The sequence below is a fragment of the Nicotiana attenuata genome, chromosome 1 (genome assembly GCF_001879085.1).
Source record: "Nicotiana attenuata strain UT chromosome 1, NIATTr2, whole genome shotgun sequence".
NCBI lineage: Eukaryota > Viridiplantae > Streptophyta > Magnoliopsida > Solanales > Solanaceae > Nicotiana > Nicotiana attenuata.
This window is the reverse complement of record NC_031989.1, coordinates 94,023,110-94,034,211: the sequence shown is the minus strand read 5'-3', so window position 1 is coordinate 94,034,211 and position 11,102 is coordinate 94,023,110.

Genomic DNA, 11,102 nt, shown 5'->3' with positions numbered 1-11,102 from the left:
TCGGCATGACAACAACCTCCCCCTCACCCGGAGTATCTTGATTGCCTCCATCATGGCGGGGTTTCCTATCAATGTGGGGAACCTCATGTACTATCACATCACGAAGGCAGTCAGAAAGGAAGAAAGGTCTTATCCCTATCCCAGCTTCCTCACCATGTACTTCGAGGACCAAGGAGTTGAGAAGAAGATTTATGACACTAAGACAAAGCCAAAGAAGCCCTTCTCCTGGTACAACACCAAAGGACCGGACAACCCTAAAGCAAAGGTAAAGCCGCTATCTCCTCTGGCCAGTCTGAAGAGCCAAGGGTAATAGCCGCCGGGTCAGAGCGTCCCATAGCAGGGGGATCTTCTGCCATACCTCCTCCTTCATTCGGGCCATCCATCATCGTGCCGTTGTCTGTGCCATCTTCTTCCACATACCCTCAGACTGCACTGCGGGTTTCTCAGACTTTGTCTAGCATCAACAACTGGATGCAGGCAGCTACATCGAAGTTGTCTATCTTATCTAGCGCAATGGCAGCATGGTCAGCCCCGTTACAGTCCCAGGTGCCTTCATCAGTAGAGGAGTCATTGAAGGAGCTTCTGGACAACCAGAAGAAGCTCCTAGACAACCAGAAGATGATCATGGACACATTGGATATTCATGGAAGGCTATAAAGGATCTGGGCAAGCAAGTCAAGAAAATGAAAAAGACTCGGGCTTCAAAGGAATCAGTGGAGCAGCTTAAGAAAGATGTAGAGAGGTTCACATATGCTGGTGATATTCCACTATATTTGCTCATGGAGGAGCAAGTCCCAGCAGCACATGCAACAGATCAGCAGGCACCAGCAGTTGGCCAGTCTGATGAGCCAGCTGCAGCTACACATAGTGCTGCAATGTTGATCTAGATGCTCCGCAACCCCGTAGTCCCCCAATTAGATTTGGAGATCCAGTTAGAAGACTTGGAGGGAGCTGCTGATCCTATGCAGTCCGAGGTCCCCACTCATGTACCGGACCCGATGCAGACCACATAGGGAGTTTTCTTTACTCTCTAACCCTTCCCCTGATCTTATTTTGCTATTAGCATTGAGGACAATGCTATCTTTTATTTGGGGGTGGTCTATTTTGATTTAATGATATTTGGATGACTTTGGTATGTAATAACTATGACACCATTTTTCTTTATCTTTACTTCTCTTTATCTTACTTTTGGTATGTATATATTCGTAAATTTCACATTTGGTATGTATATATTTTTATCATTTGATGTATATATTCATTTTCATTTATGTAAATATTCGCTTTACTTCCATTTTGTATATATTCAGTTGAGTCCCGTAATTTACTTCATAGCTTCTTATTTCCTTTAGTAGTTTCTTGATTAAGTTGTTAACTTCTTCTTCTTTTACATTTTATGTGGACAATAAGCCTTTGTATTTCTTAATGCCATGGTTCTTTCCAAAAGTGGATGTTATGTGAACCGGGTGGCTCTTCCCGATGATGGATGGCGTGACAACCTTCTTAAGGGTGAGTCCGTTTTTTATGCTTTTGTGTAAATAGTAGTAATGAATAAAAGTGTCTCGGGCAAGCTTCACTTGGGCCTAACACATTTACCTTCGACCTTATGGTTGGAAACAAGTTGTTTTGCAAAGAATAGTTCTAGTTGTGACCTTTAGACTCTTGTGTTGAGCGGCTTCTTGGAGCCATTTGTGATGCTCAATCTTAGCTAGGGTTGTTGTGGGCCCTCGACTCTGTCCTCTTTAACAATCCAATAGCTTGTGAGGTGAGGTATTGAATTGCAAGTCCAAGTCTCGTGCCAATAAGTGTAGAACTTGCCCTGAATGTTTGTCTAGGCGAAATCCTAAGTGTAGGTCGACTTGAGAAATGATTATAGGCTCTCCTTGATCCAATTTGAAACTTGAAAGTATCCATAGCCTACCAAATATGATATCCCTAGTCAACCTTGTTGAGCCGGAGCCCTTTTTCTTCCAATAACCATGATACAAGCCTTTATCTGTTCTATAATGACCCTCTCTTGGCACCCGATCTTTCCTTAGCATTCACAATTGGCAAAATCATAAGTTTGGGGAAGAGAGGAGGAATGTGGAAGTGATAAAAATGTACAAAATAAAGAAAAGGAAAGGCAAAAAGAAAAGAAAGAAAAGCCAAAAAGAAGTATGTCAAAAGAAAGTGAATAAGATGGAAAAAAGTGAAGGGATTCAAAGAAAGCAATGATGAAAGGCATGGAAAGATTAGTAAAGGAGAAAAATGATCGTCATGAGCAAGAAAAAGTGGCAGTGTGTCTCTCTAGTTCCCCTAAGGAAGAAGAAAATGACTCAAAGAGTCAAGAAAGTGTGAGCCGATATGAGAAAATGGAGTGCTTAAGGAAAGATGAAACCATCATATGCCAATAAGTCCTAACTTGAACCAAAAGCCTTCATTACATCCCCGCAAAACCCCAATATGATTTCGAGTTGAGTGAGTGGTGATTTACATAAGGGGCAAGCTTATGGTACTTAGAGCCGGACTTGTGACCTTCCCTTGAGAGAGATGAGCGTACTTCTCCACAATCCTTGTTTTGAGTGCTACAATCTAAAGTGAGATTTGCTTATGGAAAGTAGAGGAGGAAGAGTTTGGGGTCCACAATGACCTACGTAGTAGAGCGAGCTTCCTTGGTGAGTCAAGTCAACTCTTGATGCTCTTGTGTCGCACTAGAACTATGATACTCAAAAGGTTGTGTGTTGTTGATAATTCATTTGTGTTAAGGGTAATTGTTAGTCCCAATTGATGCATGCTTGATTCACATTAGGGCAGCTGAAATATCCTTCTGTTTCGTTGAAGTGGGGGTGAGAACCAACTTATTTGCTTGAAGACAAGCAAACGCTTAAGTTTGGGGGAGTTGATAAGTGGGAATTTTAACCATTATTTGCTCTCTTTTTACTTGCGTTTTGGGCTTAAAATGCGTAAAGGTACTCGCGAAAACTAACATAATATGCTTGCTTGCAGGGATTGTTCACAATGAGCCAAAGTGGACATGATCAACTCATAAAGGAGTCAAAATATGAATAAAGACAAAGACTGGGCCAAAGCTGTAGAACGCGGACCGCGACAGAAAAGTGCGGCCTCGAAAGTGTCACCGCGAACGCGGTCATGAATTCGCGGACCGCGAGAAGGAGAATCAGAGAGGTAGTTTTTGGGGCAGACAGAAAGCGTGGACCGCGCCAGAAGTTGGCAGCCGCGGAAGTACCACCGCAAGCGCGATTGGTATTCCGCCGACAACGTGTGCTAAGGTTCAGAGACTTTGCAAGTCATGCAAAAATGAAGAACGCGGTTCGCGACAAGAATACGCGGCTGCAAAAAATCACTCACGCGGACGCGATGAAAACTAGAGGTCCTCAAAACAAGTTCCAGCCCAATCCCAGATGCAAAGAAATGCAAACCGCGCCCAATATTACGCAGCCGCGAAAGCAAGAATGTGGGCGCAGTCAGAATTACGCGGCCGCAAAACCTCCGCTGGGGCATTTTTGTCCGGGAATTTCAGCCTAGTATAAATAGATCTTTTTCACATTTTTTGGTCATGTTATGTTTTGCTGAGTACGTGAGACAGCTAGTTTTACCTGTTTGGGCAATTTTGTACAAGATTTACCTTATAAGTTTAGATTTTCATCTTTTAATATAGCATTATGGATTTTATCTTCTCTTTATCTATGATTTCTGCTATTTTCATGAGTATCTAAACTCATAGCTAGGGTTATGACCCAACCCTAGTGTGGGTATTTAACGGGTCTTGAATTTTAGGGCTTGAATGTGTATGAGTTAGTAATATTTAGCTTAGTTCTTGCTAGAACTAAGGAATTGGTGGTTGCAAACACTGATTCATGCCTTTATGACTTAGTCTTTACTTGAGAAAGTGGGACTGAGTCTAGGAAAATTAGGCTAACAAGGAATTGGGGTAAACTCAAGAAATTGATAGCCCCAATTAAAGGGTTAAACCTAGAGATAGTAATACCCGACTTGAGCTAAAATCAGTTGAATTGCATGAATACCCATTTGGACTTGAGAAAGCCAAATTGGGAAAAATCACTCAAACTACCGAGAGGTATAGAGTGAGTACCCCGAGTGTGACGGCTACACTACGACCCCAATTAATCACATGATTGCCCTAGACTCTTGCTACCCATTAGATATCCACCTAAGCGGAAGTCACTACCCTAGTCCCTCTAAATCCTTGAAAACAACCAACAAAAAAATATTGTACTTAGTTTCAAATATTGCATGTTATAGAATAGAATTAGAAGTAGAAAACAACTAATCATTTGTGGAAGTGCAATTAAGAGCAAAACCTCCGCATCTCTACTCGGATATAAACCTAACTCCCAACTAATTAACTCCATGTGGATTTGATCCCGACCTTTGTTAGGTAAAACTGCATCGACCATCCTAGTTACTCAATAGTAGTACAGGCTTGGAACCGATCACACTTCTCCGGGTTTAGTTTCATGTTGTATTTCCTTAGTATGTCAAAGGTTTCCTGCAAATGTTTCAAATGGTCCTCTGCTTGCAGGGGTTTGACCAACATATCGTCAATATAAACTTCCATTGATTTTCCTATTTGTTCTATGAACAACCGGTTTACTAAGCGTTGGTAGGTGGCGTCGTGTTCTTTAACCCAAACGGCATTACGTTGTAGCACTAGGTGCCGAATTTTGTTGTGAAAGAAGTCTTTTCTTGATCGTCCGGGTCCATTCGAATTTGGTTGTACCGGAGTAGGCATCGAGAAAACTGAGTATCTCGTGCCCTGTCGTCACGTCGATCATTCGATCGATGTTAGGCAAAGGGAAAGAATCTTTTGGGCATGCTTTGTTCAGGTCTTTATAATTCACAAACATCCTTAGTTTATTTCCTTTTTAGGTACTACCACTATGTTAGCTAACTCATCCGGGTATTTAACTTCCCGAATGGATCCTATTTTTAGGAGATTGAATACCTCATCCTTGATGAACGCATGTTTGATTTCGGACTGTGTCTCCTCTTCTGCTTAATCGAATGGAATTTCGGGTCCAAACTCAGCTTGTGAGTGGTTACCTCCGGTGGGATCCCTGTCATGTCAATATGGGACCAAGTGAAACAATCGGTGTTAGCTTTTAGAAAATCAATAAGTTTTTTCCCGTGCTCGGGGGTTAACCGGTGCCTAGGTATACATTTCAATCTGGTAGATACTCGATTAATATGACTTGCTCCAACTCTTCAACTATTTATTTGGTGGTGTCGATATCATCGGGAGCTATGAATGATCTCGGGATGTTGTAATCGTCCTCATCGTCTGCTCCTCGTTCTTCCTATCTCTCCGGTTCAGCTGAGACCGGTATTAGTGATTTCTATTTAATCTCTTCTTTTTTGTTCAGTTACGTGCTCCTCAATATTGAATCACGGGCACCGGGATCACTACGTCGACATCAAACATTTCCCTTGCGACAGGTTGTTCTCCGTAGACCGTTTTGACTTCCCCTGGTGTGGGAAATTTTAACGCCTGGTGCAAGGTCGAAGGTACAACCCTTATGTTGTGGACACATGACCTTCCAAATAGAGCGTTGTACCTCTTATCCCCTTCGATCACGTAGAACTTCATTTCTTGGATTGTCACGGCAGTGTTTACCGACAAAGTTATCTCCCCTTTCGTGGTCTCACATTCCATGTTGAATCCATTTAATACCCGGACTGCTGGTACGTTTTGATCCTGTAACCCCAATTGCTCTAAACCCCTTGATCTGATGATGTTGGCCAAGCTACCTGGATCAATTTGCACATGTTTAACTCGATATTTATTGATAAATACGGATATTATCAGTGCACCGTTGTGAGGCTGTACGATGCTCTCGGCATCTTCATCGCTGAACGAAATGGCTCCATCCAGAACATAATCCCGGGTGCATTTTCCCCTCATAATAGACACTTTAGTGCGTTTTATCATTGGCCCTTAGGGGACTTTGACTCCCCCGATGATCATGTTGATCACGTGCTGAGGCTCCTCTTGTTCGACCTATTTGTTGGCGTCCATATTTATGAAGTGGTTTTTGGCTCGTTCACTAGGAATTCTCGGAGGTGCCCATTGTCGAACAATTGAGCAAATTCTTCTCTGAGGTGTCGACAATCTTCGGTCATATGACCGTGAGTACCATGATACTTACACATCAAGTTAGGATCTCTCTGGGCTAGGTCGGACTACAACGGTCGAGGCCACTTGGTCTCTTTGATGTGCCCTATGGCTGACACGATGCTTGCAACGTCTACATTGAAGTTATATTCCAATAACCTTGGTGCCTCACTACTCCAAAGCGACCAGTCAAAACCATTCTTGCTCATCAGACCCCGACCACTAGGTCCTCGATCGCTTCTCTTCTCGTTCCTTGCTGGGTGATGCCAGGATCCATTTCCCCTTCGATTCACGCTGTATGGTTGATATCGATCTTGGACCGGTGTGGCTCTAGATCAAATGGCTCTCTTAGATCTATCATCGGCCTTGATGAGGTAAATAGATCCAGAAGAGGCCCGAGCTGGTCGTCCTCGACTCTGATCTTCTACTGGCACCTATTGTGGACGTCGGCCTAGTTTACCCCGGGTACTCCACCAAATTTTATTTTAGCTGTTGAGAGGCCAAGGAACTTCAGGGGTTGAGGCCCTGAGTGAATTCCAGAACGGCCTAATCATCGGCAACCGGTGGTAGGTCTATTCATTCCATCTAGAATCTTGGTACGACCTCCCTGAGCATCTCCTTATCCCTTTGTTTGACCTTGAAAAGATCTGACTTTCTGGTCTCGACCTTGGTGTCCCCTGCATGGGCCTCTACAAAAGCATCTGCAAGCATAACAAATGAGTCAATGGAATTTGGGGTCAAGTTGTGATACCATATCATTGCTCCCTTGGACAAAGTTTCCCCAAACTTTTTCAGTAACACCGACTCGATCTCATCGTCTTCTAAATCATTCCCTTTGATTGCGCATATATAGATGTTCGCATACTTATTTGGATCTCTGGTCCCATTATATTTGAGGATGTTGGGCATATGAAACTTCTTTGGGATTGGCTTTGGTGCCGCGCTCAGAGGAAAGGGCTTTTGGATAAATTTTTTGAAGCCCGGTCCCTTCAATATCGGGGGTGCTCCTGGGATCTAGTTGACCTTGGAGTTGTATGTTTCCACCTTCTTGTCATTAACCTCAATCTTTTTCTCGCCTGACTCTACCCGTTTTGTCAATGCTTCGAGCATCTTCATTACCGCAGAATTTACCCCGAGCCCGGCTTCACCCAGTCTCTTGGTAATTTGTTCGTCTCTTCGAGTGCTTTACCGTGATTGTTCGGGATCGACCCTGTTGGGGCGTGGCTTTGATTCTGCAGCTGTGCTACTGCCGGTTGTTGATCTTGCAATATTTCAAAAACCAGCCGTAGGCTCACCCCATCACCTTCGCCTTCGGGCGCTTCTCGAGCAGTTGGTCGGGGTCCTTCGCGAAGACTATTTTCGGGATCAGTTGGCAAATTGATGTTGTTGGACACCTGCAAGTTAGCATCGAGCGGATCGGCAGCTGGGACACTATTGGGATCGGCAGGAAGCACATCATTACTGGGAACCACATTATTATTTTTGCCCTGATGGCCTGATTCAGCGTCAACGTTCAAGTGAGCCGACTGAGAATTTGACATTTTTAGGCTGACCTAGAATTAAGATTTCAAAGAACAAGCATAAAATAGGGTATGTTATGGAGATTCGTATCAAATCACCACTATTATCCTTAGCTCCACGGTCGGTGCCAAACCGTTTACTCTTGTCACACCCCAAACCCGAAGAGGCGTGGCCGCCACCCGGTGCCATACTCGGTCTGAACGTACCACTTTGTAATTGTGAACTCTGGAGGGGTAACCTTCAACTTAGGCCGATATGGCCATATTGTGAATCATCTGAAAATATCGCCTCTCTCATCTGAGGGGTAAACATGATATATATATATATATATATATATATATAAAACTGTGCAGGACGACGAAGCCACCATGAACATCTATTGATTTACAAAATATACAGGACTCGTCTACAAGCCTCTAGAGATAACTGAACTATACCATGGTCGGGACAGGGCCTCGACCTACCCATCAAACCTGTATATATAAATGGACTCCAAGGTCTAGACCTGGTATCTCCGAGGAAGTGGAGCTTACCAACCAAGCTGATGCTTGACTCTGTCTGTTGGGAGGGTCTGTCCAACTGTCAATCAGGACCTGCAAGCATGAAATGCAGCGTCCCCAACAAAAGGGACGTCAGTACAAAATAATGTACCAAGTATGTAAGGCAACAGAACAATTGAAAGCTGAAACTGAACGATTAATATAATAAGTGAAAGTAATTAGGAGTCAAAGATAATCTGAAGATGTGCTTACCTGCTGATACTGAATCAACTCTCTCAATATAGTAAGTAAAATAGTTGTCCGGCCTTATAAGGCTCGGTATGTGTAACTGCTCTGCCGTAGTAGGCTCGCTCATAGGCGCTCAGCTATACTAGGCTCTGTATCTCGTCCATTCTGGGCTCGCTCATAGGCGCTCGGCCACAGTAGGCTCGGTATATAACTTACCATCTGATCGGATGTTTCCCAATAGGGGGCCTGCCCACCGATTATAGCTCGATGGTGGTGAAATACTGTAGTACTGTATATATATAGAGACCCACTGCTCTCTTGACTGGAAGAAGTAAATACTTAACTGAATATAAAGTCTCTATAACGAAGAATACTATAACTTATGAGACTAGGATAATGTACATAAGTTCAAGAATACGCACTTCTCTTTATGTCTCGTTATCAAACACATGTAGTTAGGATATCATGCCAAAATGAAGGAAAGATTTATCCTTAACATACCTTAACCTCGTCGAGTCCTTAATAGCTTCCAAGAAACTCTTCAAACAACTCAACTCAGTCTACCATAGCATAAGGAGATTCAAAATCAGTGTTGAGTAAAGGCTAAGTCTGTAACTTAAGCTAGTAGCTCGTTTTATGTAAATTTGGGAAGCATCTCCCTTGTAACAAGGGCCTGCTCCAATACCATATACCAATAACAACAACCAGAGCAATACAATAAGAACAACATCAACAATAAGGTACACAATATTTCATTAACAAGTCATCAACATATCACGACGAGCGACAAGCTGGGATTGAATCCCTTCAGCACCCTTCAACCCCATTATCATTCATTCTTGAAATTATTAATGTATTCAGTATACTTTTAAAGGATTTCCAACCTTTTACTAAATTTAAAAGTTGCCCGAATATCACTGTCGACAACTTCCTAGTACTTTATAGCCATTTCCTTTTCTAGTTACCAATTTCCTCAACAAGATTGACATGTAAACCAACACAATCATACTTAAAATATCATAGCCAACTTATTTTCCATAATTTCCACCCACTTAAAGTTCATAAGAGCAATTTTCTAATCAATCCATCAAGAACAACAACATCTCAAGCTAATCCAAGTATTATCTTGTAGTTTATTACCCTAACAACTTAACCAACATACAAGCAAGCTTAAGTATAATTAGTAGGCTATTATACTCACCTTATACAGTAGCAACAACTTGAAATCTCAGCAAAATACAGCCCACAATTATCCTTAATGACACCACAACACTATAGGTGTTGTATTCTCTTCTTGAATGAACTTTTGATATTCAAGTTGGTGTGTAAACACTTGTAGTATGCCTTGAAAATCTAATATATATGAAGGAGGGACTGATTATTACCTTTTTCAACAAGAACAACACGAAACCTGAGGTTACTTCAATTTGAAGAACCCTCCAAAACAGCCACAAGATGAAGAACTACGATCTAGCTAGGTTTCTAGCGTTGAATTCATGTTTTTATCTTAGCTTTTCTCCCTAGAATCATGGAGGAACCCTTGTATAGAATTTAGGAGGGTTTAGGAACTGTTTTGGATGAGAAAAATGAGTGGAAATGATTTAGAATGAACTTAAATACAAGCTGGAGTTTTACACCAACTTTGTAGGTCCCATGGGAGCTGGTTGTGCAGTCTCGCAAAAATGCGAATATCTTTCTACTCCGATATCTTATAGATGAACGATTAAATGTGTTAGAAACTAGGCTCGTAGATCTTCAATTTGCTAGGTAGGTAATCCCCTAATTCCAAGTATATTGGGAGTCAGCTACATTTGACCCAAGTATCAACACATTTATGAATGGAACTTGTGATGACCTTATCCAACTTTTGTTCCACAACTCGGTTGACTTCAAAACATGACTTACGACTATCATACAACTAAACTAACTCACAACATAATCTCCTTATGATGTTAAGCACCCTAGTCTCAGCCCAAAAGTACATGTTATAACATTCCAACTTGTCGACTTTCAACGAAACTTATTTTCTTCAATTCGTTTAGCTTCTAAACCTTCAAACCCTCTTGGTACTTGGTATTCATGATCTTAAATATTTGTAACCTCCACATTAACATGATTAACTAACTTTGTAAACTTTTCGAAGATGATTTTATTTTTGAGCTTACATCATTGACTTACGACGTACTCTTATGTACAAAACATGGGGTGTAACAACCCCAAAATTGGGTAACAATTAATTTGTACGTAGTTTAATGGATATGTGATTTAATTCAACACGAATAATTAAGAATAACAGATAAATGAATCAAAGATGAAATAAATGATCAAAACAATTGCAATGTAAGACCAGGACTGATCTTAGATTGAATAGTGAGCTCGTCCTCGGTTGGACCCTCAGTCCAAGCTCAGTCGCGAATAAAGAACAGAACAAGTGAATAATGCCTTTGACAGTAGCTAGAAGATAAAATAAGCCTTAATTGCTTTGAATTGCGTGTTACAATGTGCCTGACAAAAAAAACTTTCCCTTAAAGGGTTTTCAATGACCCCTCCACTAATTCCAAGTGAAATATATACCTAAAAATTTATTTTCAATGTGTAAATGGTTCTTATTAAAAATAGTTATCCATAAAGAAACCAATATGGATATCCACAAGAAAAATTATTTTCAGTACAACATGGACATAATATAAAACATTCCTATACAAACATATATATATATA